Below are 13,403 nucleotides of genomic sequence, written 5' to 3' on the forward strand. Positions count from 1 at the left end.
TAATATTTAATGTTATTAAAAACTGTACAAACTATAAAACTAGACCGACATGTGTGTAGAGAGCATTATTTGAATAATATGCTCCAGTTATGCAATGTATGAATTGGAGGTAAATTTGTACTATATTTTTTGCACCTACCATAGTTGGACCGTCGAACACTACCGGTTTATTCATCACATTGTAGTTTAAGATACAGATTAGTCAAGTTACAGCAATGCTTTTGACTAATTGTCACATGAAATACTCTTACTCCCCAGATATGTAAGCCTAAGGGGGTGTTGCAAGAAAATATTTGCGATCAATTGCAAATATTATGTTGCGATTTTACAACTGATAGATCAACGTTAGCTGTAGCAAATCAGATTACAGTCCTTGTTTCAAGAAGCAAATTAGCAATCAATCATAAATTTGCAATTAATTACAAGAGTTATGATTGATTCAGTCCCCGAAAATAGACTTGCAATTGATCGCAAGTTTCTTGTAATGCCCCAATAGTCAAATGATAACCATATCAGCATTCTGTCTCCGCCTGAATAACATGCACACAGAAACAGAATTCAACAATGCGATGGCCCATCATATTTCTCAAACATAACCATAACTCCAAGGATAAAGAAAAGTGTCATTCTTCTGTATTTCTCCATTTATCTCAATACACTCCTTGGATCTATTGTTTATTTACACCAACCAGCTGAATACATATTCCACAAACTTTCAACATGGGTGACCAACGGTGCTGACAGACATAGGGCAGCAGTGCTAAAGAGATCAAGGCAAGCGTCAAGATTTCAATAAAAAAGAATCTTTTCCTGAATGAAAACATACCCTGCAGTCTAAGGTCATGTTCAAGAGGTATCAAGTTTTGTTGTATATTTTACTTTTGAGAAATTACCAATCTCCGTGTCTTTTTCGAGTTTTCTCAAATAAAAATTAAGACTGCACATCTAGTTTGTGTAGATTTCATATCCCCTATATCAGGTATTTATCATGTGCATGGACCTCCATGTACTGTACTTCTAACATTGTTTTGTGTGTTCTCTGCTATCATTGCTATAGGTTTAGGGTTGTGACTCTTCTATTTCACTTTGACAAAGATGGAGCTTGTACCAAAAAAAAAATCTGGAAAAAATGTCAACATAGGCATACATGTACCAACAGATTTACCAATTATGAATAATCTGAAACATGCATTAGCAGGAGCTGACTTCATGAAATCTATAAGAAAGTTTTCCATGAAATTTACTTCAAAGAAGAAAGTCAGCTAAAATAAAATGGTGAAACTGCAAATAAAGGGAAAACAACTCGACAATCTATCATGTCGCTGGGAAGAAGAGGATAGCCTAAATTGTAAGTATAGGTGAAAGCAAATTGACACATTAATTGAATTCAAGATAACAGTAACAAATGATGTAAAAGAGAAAATAGATAGACCGGAAGGCAAGAGTGAGAGTGCGAGAGAGTCAGAGAGAAAGAGAGAGAGAGAAAAAAAAGTGTGAAAAGTGTGAGAGACGGAAAGAGAAAAAGAAAGACCTGTTCAATCATATTTTTCAAACTGGCCATGAAAATTCAGAACTTGTCATAGAAAATAAAAACCCTGACTGCCTGCTCTAATGCCCTTCCTTGTGTTTCACCACCATTAATTTCTTGCCCCTCCTGCCATTTCCTTTTTCACTCATTTCACAGTGGTCTGCAATGTCCGAAAGTTTTAAGTTTGACCAATCAGGGATGACATCGGGCTGATCGGGGATTAAAATTTATTGAGGTGGGTAAATAACAACCAGTTAATTTAACCATCTGACCATGAGGTAGACAAAACCTGTCGAAGACCTGCTTTATAAAGGATTCAGAATCGCTTTTTCAGAGAAGGTAAATGCAATGGAAATTTTAAAAAGTCTCAAGAAAGGGCCAAAGTAATAAGTAAACAGAGGGTTGTCAGTTCTATACAAAGGTATGGTAGGAAGGAAGAAAAATGACCATTTCAAAAAGGAAAAGCCAGGGCCAGACACATTTATGACCGGAGGCCAATGTACGGAAAGTATGTGGGATTGGAATCGGGTATGAATGCAGGATGATAATAGAAAACATAGCACAAGGGAAGCTGTAAGTTGGAAGAATTGAGGAACACTAAATGAGAGTAATTGTAATCTCTCACTTGGGGCTAAAACTTCGATTATCTGGGCAGTCCTTGGGAGCCGGGCTATTGTTCTCGGACCGGGGACCGGTAGCCATTCTTGTAACTTTTCAGTCACCGAAAAATTGCAGTGCTTATTGTCCAAGAGGTGGGATAGGAAACACACGATGAATGGGATTGTGTTTGGAAACTTTTAGTTACAAAACCCAGGCTTCAAAGATTCAAATAAATATTAGAAATAGGACTCTAGTGAATTTAATATTTTTTTTAAGTTGTTCTTATGGTGCTCCCCTATAAAGTAATTCATGACAAAAATCATGTTTGCTTTGAGAAATATACGACATGCAATCTCTGAATCTCTATATGAAAATAGTTTTTAACAATACCATGTTGTTCTTTTTAAGTATTGTAGTTTAGAAATACTATGTTTTCTGTACGTCAGCATGTGTTTATGTGTAAATCTCTTTCACTTTTCCGTTTTCATTTGATTCCATAGTACACTGTTTCGTTGTGAAAATGTTCCTTTTAAAGGAACATGTCAAGCCTTTTAAGTGTCTGAAAAGGTTAGGGAAATGTGGAGGAAGAGAGGTGGGAGAGAGATATAAAAAGAGAGAGAGCAGAAGAGGGGGGGGGCAGAAATACAGACACCAGAGATACGAGGAAAGTAAACAACAAAAAAAGACATGGAAACATAAGAGAATTAAATAATTTATTGAAAGAAATTATGTTGAGCAAGAGAACAGAATATAAAAACTTTTACAATGTATACAGTATGCCTATAAGTATGCTAAATTGTTTTCAAAATACAGAGTCAGGGAGAAAAGAGAAGGGCAGAAAGTGGGAGAAAGAGAGGGAGAGAGGGGGAGAGAAAAGGAGCAATTTAATCAGTATAGTCTACATAGCCAGACAGATAAACATATTTAATCCAATCATCCTCAGCTTAATTCAATCAATAAGCCATCATCACCATTCATACCCCAGGGAATGAACAAAGCACCCCCCCCCCCTCTCCCCCTTTAGAAATTAAATAAATATCAAACAACTCAAGAGGTGAAGTTTAGTCCTGAATTTAAAGTTTTTACCCTCAGGCAAATATTGGGACGGCGGACACCAAACAGCCCTGCTGAAAACATACAATGTATGCGTAGGCCAAACATATTGTTTGTGAGGTTAAGGGGTAGAAAGGCACTCAATATTGTTTGAAAGTATGGAGTTATCACCCTTTTGCCCCCCAAAAGAGGATGTTTTTCTGAGCTGAAAAATACAATTCACTTTGTAAGTGAAATATTCAATGTCTTTGCTTCCATAGAAAGTATTCAGTGTTCAATGACTGTTCATTGCATCAAAGGAAGCCGCAAAACTAACCACAATTCTAAGTTCAACAACAAATTAGTTACAAGTAATTAGCAAGAGATAACATCACATTTTTTTACAATATTGAGTGTATGTTTGAATTATTCAAATAGTTGTTGTGTACAAAATGACAAAACGGTTTTCAGTTTTTTATTTATTATCTAGGTCACACTTTCAATATATTATCTCTATAATACAGGGCATTGGCCAATGAGAAAGAAGCTATGACCCAGCAGTATTGAAGTGCATATTAAGTTCAATACCTTATTGATAATATATTTTGTAGAGCAAAAACAACTACAATTTCTAACTCAAAAATATGAATAAAACATGTCAGACTTTTCCACTGCTAAATTATTTTCAAAAAGGGCAAGATCCTCAATTAAGTGCAAATGACTATAAATTCTCTAATATTTTGTTCTCTGAATAAGGCAATAAAAGTTGACACTACATGTACTGTATGTGCTCTCTACCCACATTGTGGTGCTAGATTCCTACAACCCTTCACAAGTTGTACCAATGTTTATTTCTTTTCTACGAAACCTTTGCATAAGTCGTATTAGTTTCACTTCGTGATAACACCCAGTATCCTATTTCATGGATTATTCTTTTTCTCACGGTTTCAAGAAATAGTCGGCCATGGACAGACCGCGAAAAGGCAAAGTATAAACTGCACCACTGATGGTATTAGAGGACCCACAGAATATACAGGAGCAACTCGGGAACCTTATTTTTTAGGGTATTGTGAGCTAAAAATAATAAGAAAACTATTATAATTAACCACTGTAATTATTGTAATTATCAGTATTACTGTATAAGTAAGTGTACTTAAGCCAGGAGAACACAATATTTTTTGTGTTGATTGCAAGTTTTGACATTTGTAAGTTTTCTTTTTATAGCAGCTGGTCTCATTGGCCCATATTCTGAAGTCGGGTTTAACTTAAACTCAGGTGTAAAGTTGTGGTTTAAGTAATCACTAACAGTAGAGATATCATATTTCAGCTCATTTGGCTCTAAAATCATTCATAATTGTCTAGGAAGTATAAATTGATGATTGTCTTCACCATTGATGAATCAGGAAAGAGCGCATTAAACATAAGAAACATACAACTTAATACAAATTTTGACACTTATGGCTTTCCATAATTTCAGCACAGAGTGAGACCATGGTCTAAGTTAAAACTGACTTCAGAATACGGGCCATTATCTTACAATTTTTTTTATGGAAAAATCATCTCAGAACCAATGATGGTAACCAATCCTAATCACGGAATAATCATAGTGATCGTATCAGATCAGTCATGACAATCGTACTGAACATTAAAATTTTTGAAGGTTCAATTTTTTTTTTGCAGTCAGCTACGAAAAGCCAATCGTGGCATTCGTAGCAGATGGCACAACAGTGGGAAAGAAGTACTTCAGAAATGCTTACTTCTGAAATCTACTGCACTTGATGATGGGGTATACTTGGACTAACAGAACTTTACAGAAGTCCTGAAGGAGACAAAACGTTCTGTTCAAGAAATGCTTACTTCTGAAATCTACTGCACTTGATGATGGGGTATACTTGGACTAACAGAAGTCCTGAAGGAGACAAAACTTTCTCTTCAAGAAATACTTACTCCTGAAATCTACTGCACTTGATGATGGGGTATACTTGGAATAACAGAAGTCCTGAAGGAGACAAATCGTTCTTTTAAAAGAAATGCTTACTTCTGAAATCTACTGCACTTGATGATGGGGTATACTTGGACTAACAGAACTTTACAGAAGTCCTGAAGGAGACAAAGCGTTCTGTGAAAGAAATACTTACTTCTGAAATCTACTGCACTGGATGAGAGGGTATACTTGGACTAACAGAAGTCCTGAAGGAGACAAAACTTTCTGTTCAAGAAACACTTACTTCTGAAATCTACTGCACTGGATGAGAGGGTATACTTGGACTAACAGAAGTCCTGAAGGAGACAAAACTTTCTCTTCAAGAAATACTTACTTCTGAAATCTACTGCACTTGATGAGAGGGTATACTTGGACTATTGGAAGTCCTGAAGGAAACACAAACTTCTTGAAAATACTTACTTCTGAAATCTACTGCACTGGATGAGAGGGTATACTTGAGGAACATGGTGGAGGTCTGGAGGGTGGTGTGGAAGTCAATCTTAGCTTGGTTGATGAGCTCCCTCTCCAGTGAGGCTGTACAACACGACATCCCAGTCCTGCAAACTTTTAAATCTTGAGCTGCAAGAGGACAATCAAAGAAGATAAAAGAATTAAATAAATAAGAAATAATATCATCATACTTGCTTTACACAGCACGTAACGCTAGTCTGCAATCACAGACCCTTGGTTTTCGCAATTCCCATAGTGCATAATGCAGAGTCTGAAGTAGTGAGACTAGATTCACTATGTACTGTAGCTGGCTCTATTTTGGCGTTTAGTCTTTACTCTAGACCTGTATGTGTCGAATATGAGTCTGTGCTTGCAGATTGACGCTTACTTTATCAGAAGCCTCTATAGCACAGGACTACATTAATGCAGATAAATAAATTGCCTTGGCTGTTTAAGAGCAGATGTTACATGCTCTAGATTTCAAGGAATGAAACCCTTCCAGGTTCCCAATTACGTGTACCTCACCAGGGTTGGCTGAAGCACAAAATGGATCAATTTCTTGCTGAATGAAATTAATGCATTGAGTAGGATTTGAACCTATGACCCTCTGATGAAGTGACCAGAGTCTGATCTACTACACCATGAGGCGTTTTTTTAACAGACAATGAAACGAACTGTTTAATGCTGATGAAAAGAGGTACAAGATCCACAGTAAAGCATGAACAATGTTCTACTTACAAAAGTCGTAATCCTATAATGTATGGGTTGTGGGTTTAAAGAATGGGAGAATGAGTTTGATTAATATTAAGTGGTAGAAAAAGAACAAGCGAGAAAGAGCGAGACAGATATAAAAAAGAGAGAGGGTGTATGAGTATGAGCAGATGAAGAAAGGAAAAAAAAGATGGACAGAGAAGAAATGAGAGCAGAAAAAAGATAAAATAGTAAGAGAGAAATTGACAATTATCGGACGGATATGGAGCACATTATCACTTTATAACAATTGCATAAAACCCACGCTCTTTTGTTGCCAGCTGAGTCCCAATTTGGAAAGCTACAATAGAAATGCAATAACATTCCTCACAGAAGCTCTAAAGTGTCAATTTTTAATGAAACGGATATGTTCGAGCGGAGGTGGGCGTGAAAACACGTAACCTGTGCTTTACAACTAGCAGAAGACGGTAATGAACAGAGGGGGATTTAAAGGTGATATTCCATTAGACTGATTTTGATAAGCTTCATAGATCAAAACCTTTTGGCGCTTCTCGAGTAAATAGTCCAAATTAAAAAAACTACAGACTCCCATTATCTTGAGTCACTTTTGAAATTAGCATGGCATTCATGCAAGAGCTTGTATTGATATTATAAATGTTTCATGTATATAATTTGGCATTCCCGTTCCTATTGGGAAAAGTGAGGAACTTAACCAGGAACAATTTTGTATGAATTCCAGAGGTTAATTGGGGGCAATGGCTTGCGAGTGCACAACCATGCTTATTGATTCTGTTTTAAATAAAAGCATAACTGAAGAAAACTTTTCCTAAACACTGAAAAACAATAACCTAAAACCAGATCTTTATTTACTTTCTGAAACCTATACCAATGTAAAAAGGGTTATTTTTGTTTTTGAGTTTTCAAACAAGATTGGTACATTTAGGATGTGAATATATGTGAAATGTTCAAATTACACTTGGAGCTTTAACATACCACCAAACATTATCAAAAATAAATGTGTTTCAAGTTAAACATGAATAGGTGTTTGAACTATAAACTTAACACTTTTGTGCAATGCATACCACAGTCCTCTAAATTCTAAAAAACAGTGTTGCAGTGTAGGCCTACTATTTCTTGCCAAAAATGCAATAGGCCTATATGAAATATACTAAACTTGTCTATTCTACTAAAAATACAAAATCAAGCTTTACTTAACAATACCACTTCACTTCTTCACAATCACCAATTCTTACACTTTTGTAGTCAAGACAATTCTCTTTATTTAGAGGATCAAATGGGGTCTTGTCTGCCCCCTGAGCTCTCCCCTGTAAATGGAGATTAGGATGACCCCAAAAGGGGAAAGAACCATAGCTGTGAGCACGATTATTCTTAGATCCTATTATTCAAAACAGAATAATGTTTTGTTTGTATAATATCCAAGGGGATCAGAATAGTAGAAGTAAAATTGAAAAGAAAAGATAAAAGCTAAAACTTAGAAGAAAGCAACAAAAGGGGAAATTCCTTCTTTTTATATTCTGCCACTTGTTAATTTCTTTCTTTTCTTTGTTCCTTGACTGGCTAAGGGGGGCTTTTTTATCCATATACAAAAAATAAACAATTGTGTATCCCTATTGAAGGATTTTAGTACACTACTATCCATTCACTATTCTCTGATTTTTAAAAGCGAACATGTATTGGATGTGAAACATAACAATACCCCCTTTTATCTGTGAAATACTGCTGCTATGTAAATGAACATAATAAGGTAAATTTTAGGTTCTTTAATATATACCAGCAACTATTATTTTGGGTGGTTTAAGAAAGCAGCTTCAAAATGCAGAAAAACTGCCATTTCTTTTGAAATAGGAAGGATGTCTTTAGAAGTAATTTTCCATGGTTAATTGATTTGTTGGGTGCAGCCGATGAGTTCGACAAGTTCATCTCTGTAAACATGTGGCCTTCATACATTGATAACTTTATACAGGTCTAACTACATTGTATGGACAGCCACGTGTGAAAATAAAGATGGTGCATAAACTTGTGTTTACAGTTATTACTATATTTATTTTGTTTTGATTTTATCAATAGCCAGGACAGGTAGGAAGGATGGGGCGGGGGAGGGTACATGAAGGGGCAGTTTGAGCTTTTTCAGTCGGTATAAATCTTATCATCAATGCCATTAGTTTTCATGTAAACTCGACAGCCACTCCACGTGTACTGTACCCATCAAAACACACACGTTGCCCTGGGTTAATATAGCGAGATATGTCAGAACTGCTGATGTTGGTACAAAGATGACGAAATCAGAATAAAAGGGATGAAATTTAACAATTTCAACACTTTCTCTCATGTGGACATGTACGTTCTATAAAATTTTCAAATTGTCAAATGCATTTAATATATGGGGTGCTAAAAAAAGACAGTGTGAATAAAGTGTTTAGAGAGAGCAGGGGGTGGGGGAGGTTTACCCTACATGGATACATGACTCATGAAAAGAACCTTGCAAGTTTTGATGTCCTTTTCCAGCTCTAAAAATACAAATAAAAGAAGCAAGCTGAGGGGGTGCTGGATTAGGATTTAGGAAGGAAGAATTTTCTCATTAATCATGTCTTTTATTTCACTTCTCAGTTGGTGCCCATCGCCTTTTGAAAACATGGAAAGGAATCCGGGGTTTCTCTGTTCCTGTCTGGCAAAGACTTCATGCAGGTCGGGGCTAAACAGGCAACACAGAATGTGTCGTTGGGTGATTGAATAGACTGTGATGCGGTGAGCAGCCATGCAGGGGGGTGACGAAGAGGTGAGGGTAGTAGCTAGGAACCAAGGAATTCCAACAAAGGGGGTGAAGAATACACCCCTACCAGCTCTTGGAGGATTAATAGAAATACAACTCTCGTAAAGAAAACATAACCACAATGTATTGAGGGGGGGGGGGGAAAAATGGTTGTTCAAGTATTGGGGGAAAGATGAGCGAGGGAAGGAACAAGTGCAAAGGAAGAGAGGAGAGAGGATAGAATATCAAACAGGATGACGTCAAATGGTTGGAAAACTAAACCTAAAGAGTTCAAAAAGGGAGTAAAAAAGGGATTTGATACCAAGTTTCTTTGATAGGTCTCCCTAAGCAAAGAGTTCCTGCAATAATACTTATTGAATGGTAAAAGCTCTTGGGCTCTTGCTTAATCATAAACTCTCACACTGGGGCACCCATAATGGGATTTCACAAATTCCCTTTATATAATTGCCAAGGTAAGAAGTCAATTGTGGTGAGAGATCTCCCCGATCTCCTAGTCACAATACTCTGTAATTTTCCGAGCCAGCAAAGATGAGCACAGGTATGTATTGATTGCCGTCCCGCTAACTTTCGTCCGAAGCTGAAATCGAAACTCCAGCATTGCTTGGCGATTTGTTATTGTCTTGCACATGACACTTGCTGTCTTAATAACCTGCTTTTAATCGCTGCCGTAATCCCAATAGGATTTCGCAACACAGCAAATCAATATTTAGATACAAAAACTCCTGCATTCCGGGCTCAAGCGCGAGGTGAGTCATGAGCCACTGGATATTGGATTTTTAGGTTGGGGTGTGCGGACAATAATGAATCCTCAATGAGAAGCAGTGGAAACTGCACAAGAGAAATTGATGAAAGAATTGAAAAGGAAGCTTAAAGGTTGTTCAATGAAAGACTGGAGGTCACATTACCAAGTCATTAAGACATTTCTAAATGCTCACGTCACCCCTCAATTATCTACAATTGATGAATGCATTGATCATCATCGATATAGTTTGATGATACAGTGACAATGTACCATGCAAATCATTTTGGAGTAGGAAAAGGTGGCAGCTGGGCATGGGGAAAGTAGAATATGCACGTAATGAACATGTGAGAGAAGTTTCTGGCAGTGGCGTAACTTTGGGGCAAATGTTCCTAGCACTTGGCAATTTATTTTGGGGAATGCAGAAAGAAAAATATCCCATAACAAAATTTGAACAAACTATGTAAGAAACCACTTGTGCTAGCTGTGGGAAGAGGCAGCATTATAACATCCAAGTTTTCAGTTCTTTTCTTTCTTAGAAAATGCCACTAGTTTCTATCCATCTGATATGATGTGGTTTGTAACATCTAAAACTTTAGAGAGAATGCAACTGTTCACACAAGTTGTAGACTATACTTTAGTTTGTTGTCACGGAATCATTTTTTTAAACTTCCACAGTGCCTGTTATCAAGCTGGATGTTTACTGGTCAAATACACTTGTCATTAACCCTACATGTAAACCAACGTCAAATATCCCCTACTTCAATAGTCATAAAAGGCTCATTACTTTATTGAAGTTTCAAAGTACAATGGGTTTCCGATGCTAAGAATACATGTTTGTTAGTAATCACTGGGATATTCTTTTAAAACAGTGACCTGTACATGTATTCTCACTGGTTTTCCAGTGGTGTATTTCAAAGTATGACTTAGAATTCTATTTCATTAAAGGAAAATGAAACCCTTGAAACCAGCTGAATCCATATCAAAGAGAAAAATCAAAGAAACATATTGTTGAAAGTTTGAGGAAGATTGAATGAATAATAAGAAAGTTGTGAGCATTTGAATATTGAGATCACTAATGCCATGTAGATCATCCCATTGGCAATGCGACCAAGATCTGTGATGTCACACACGTACAACTCCCTCATTACTTTAGTACTTATTTCACTTATATTCTCACTTTTATAGAGTCTATCACAAGGTGAGGTGTTCTCTTTATGAGAGGACAAGTACAGAGGTTTCACAACATTATATCATTGATGAATCGTTTGTCATATGATTAGAATGAGCAAAAAGAGATGTTTTGGGGTATATTTTCAGTGTCCAAAAGGGGAGAGTTGTTCATCTGTGACATCATAGATCTTGGTCGCATTGCCAATGGGAGGATCTCCATAGTATTAGTGATCTCGACATTCAAATGCTCATAACTCTTCTATTGCTAGTCCTATTTTACTCAAACTTTTGTTGATCTTATTCTTTGGTTTTTCTGCTTTCACAAAAGCTAACTTGCTCCAAGAGTTTCATTCTCCTTTAACTTGGAAGAACATGATTTTTTCAAAGTAAAAAAAGTGCTAATTAAAATTTTAAAAAAGAAAAAGGGGACAAAAGACATACAATAATATGGAGTTGGTTTTCCTCATCCTCATGGCCCTGGGAAGTGGGGGGGGGGGGTACTGCATCCCCCTGGGAATCTGGTAGGTATGCTAAATGGCAGAAATGTAACCAAATTGACCTACAGTTTGTATGAAACCCTCCTTTCTTTGGCTTGTCAATTTTTCCTGGAACAAAATCACTTTCTTTTTGTAGCAAAACCTCTTTTTTTGGTCAAATTTAAACTTTAAGAAATTGTTCCCAAGGCCCTGCTTATCCCTTTTATAATGATGTTCTATTTTTGTGATTTTATAATGTTTTCACTGCTCAAACAGACACGGTAATGGGAGGGAAGGGATGGGTAATATTCGCCAGTAGCTCTGCTTCTCCTGTCGCTTCCTCCCTTGCACGCTCAATGAAATCGAACATCGTGACATACCACCGCCCTAAAATCATCAAGTCAAACCCTCTTGTCTCCATCGCCCCAATTACCAACAGGATCCCTATAAAACGGGAGCAGATATCAATTCTAATACCGTTCTGTCATTTTAAGTGGGCAAGCGTATGACATTCCTTATTGGAAAATGAGAAAGCGTGCAATAAATGGGCATTTGTCTTCATGAAAGAAGGGACCATGGACGGGACTAACCAACTCTCCCTTTGGGCTGCTTACTGGCAAGGAAATTCATCAAAGCCTATTGTGCACAACAAGGCTATTATAGAGAAGAGCGAGAGAAGGACCTCTTCTTGAATAAAATATGGGGTAAATACATACTGTATAGAAAGAAAGAGGGGTGATATTATAGAGGGAAAGGGGATGAAAGCAAACTTCATTACCTGTTCTATTGACAGTCATGTGATAATGTGTTTGCTTGGGATGTATTTAGACACCAGAAATTAAACAGAACATTTACAGAGGATAAGAGGGTGAAAGGGAAGGAGGGGGTAGTGGGAAATCTATAGGGAGTATTAAACAGAGAAGGGAACAAGGAGAACATGTCGAAGAAAAGAGAGCGAGAGAGCGATGGGTTTCTAAAACGAGAGAGGTAAAGTGAAGAAAGGAAATGAAAGGAGGGATGGACTACATGCAGTGAGTGTTGAATCAAGAGAGTATGCCATCTTGGTTCAGAAGATATTTTTTTTTACAAACAGAAGAAAATGAAATATATCAGACAGTGTGTTAGGTCTGGGTAGGAAGAATCAGGATGATGGAGTTACTCCAATTAAATCTGTCAACATATATCAAGGGATAATATCATCTCATAGATTATTCCAATATTACATTTTCAATAAATTTGCCAACTTCATTGATAATACAAAGACAAGGTTGAAAAGGCCTTTCAAATAGAGAAGAAGAATGCCTGACAAATATTATGAATTATGCTACAGAATTTACCTGGGTTAAATAAATTTGTCGCCATTCAACCAACTAATCATTCATTTTGGTGCCATCCTAAAGAAACAGTTATTGTATTAGGAATCAAAGATAAAGATCTGACCACAAAGAGACAGATTCGACTTGCAAGAAAATATATATATCGCGGATGAGCAATGCACCTCATACATCTCTCCTCTCATAAAATGCATAACCAGATATTCTTCCCATAAATTCACCCATGATGAATAAAGCTCACAGGAGCAAAATTTCTAAGCTTGATTTCACCTTGAGGCATTATTTTCAATGTATTCAAACAAACTTATTTTTCATTTTTGGGGTCCCTTTTGTGGCAGTGTTCTCACCTGCTTGCACAGGCAGAGCACACATCCATCACTGCATTGTGCCCATGCAGCGTGTTGAGAAAAGCAAAGATTCCCCATGTACCTATTCAATATATCTCACAACAGTCCCACTAACCTGAATTGACGTTGACAAGAATACATTTGTCAATTTGTTCACAAATTAATGCATTTAGAGCCATTTCTGTCACAGGAATCGCTGACAGATCTACACAGTAGAAAAAGTCGGTGATAGAGCTCT

Source organism: Lytechinus pictus, chromosome 16 (genome assembly GCF_037042905.1).
Source record: "Lytechinus pictus isolate F3 Inbred chromosome 16, Lp3.0, whole genome shotgun sequence".
NCBI lineage: Eukaryota > Metazoa > Echinodermata > Echinoidea > Temnopleuroida > Toxopneustidae > Lytechinus > Lytechinus pictus.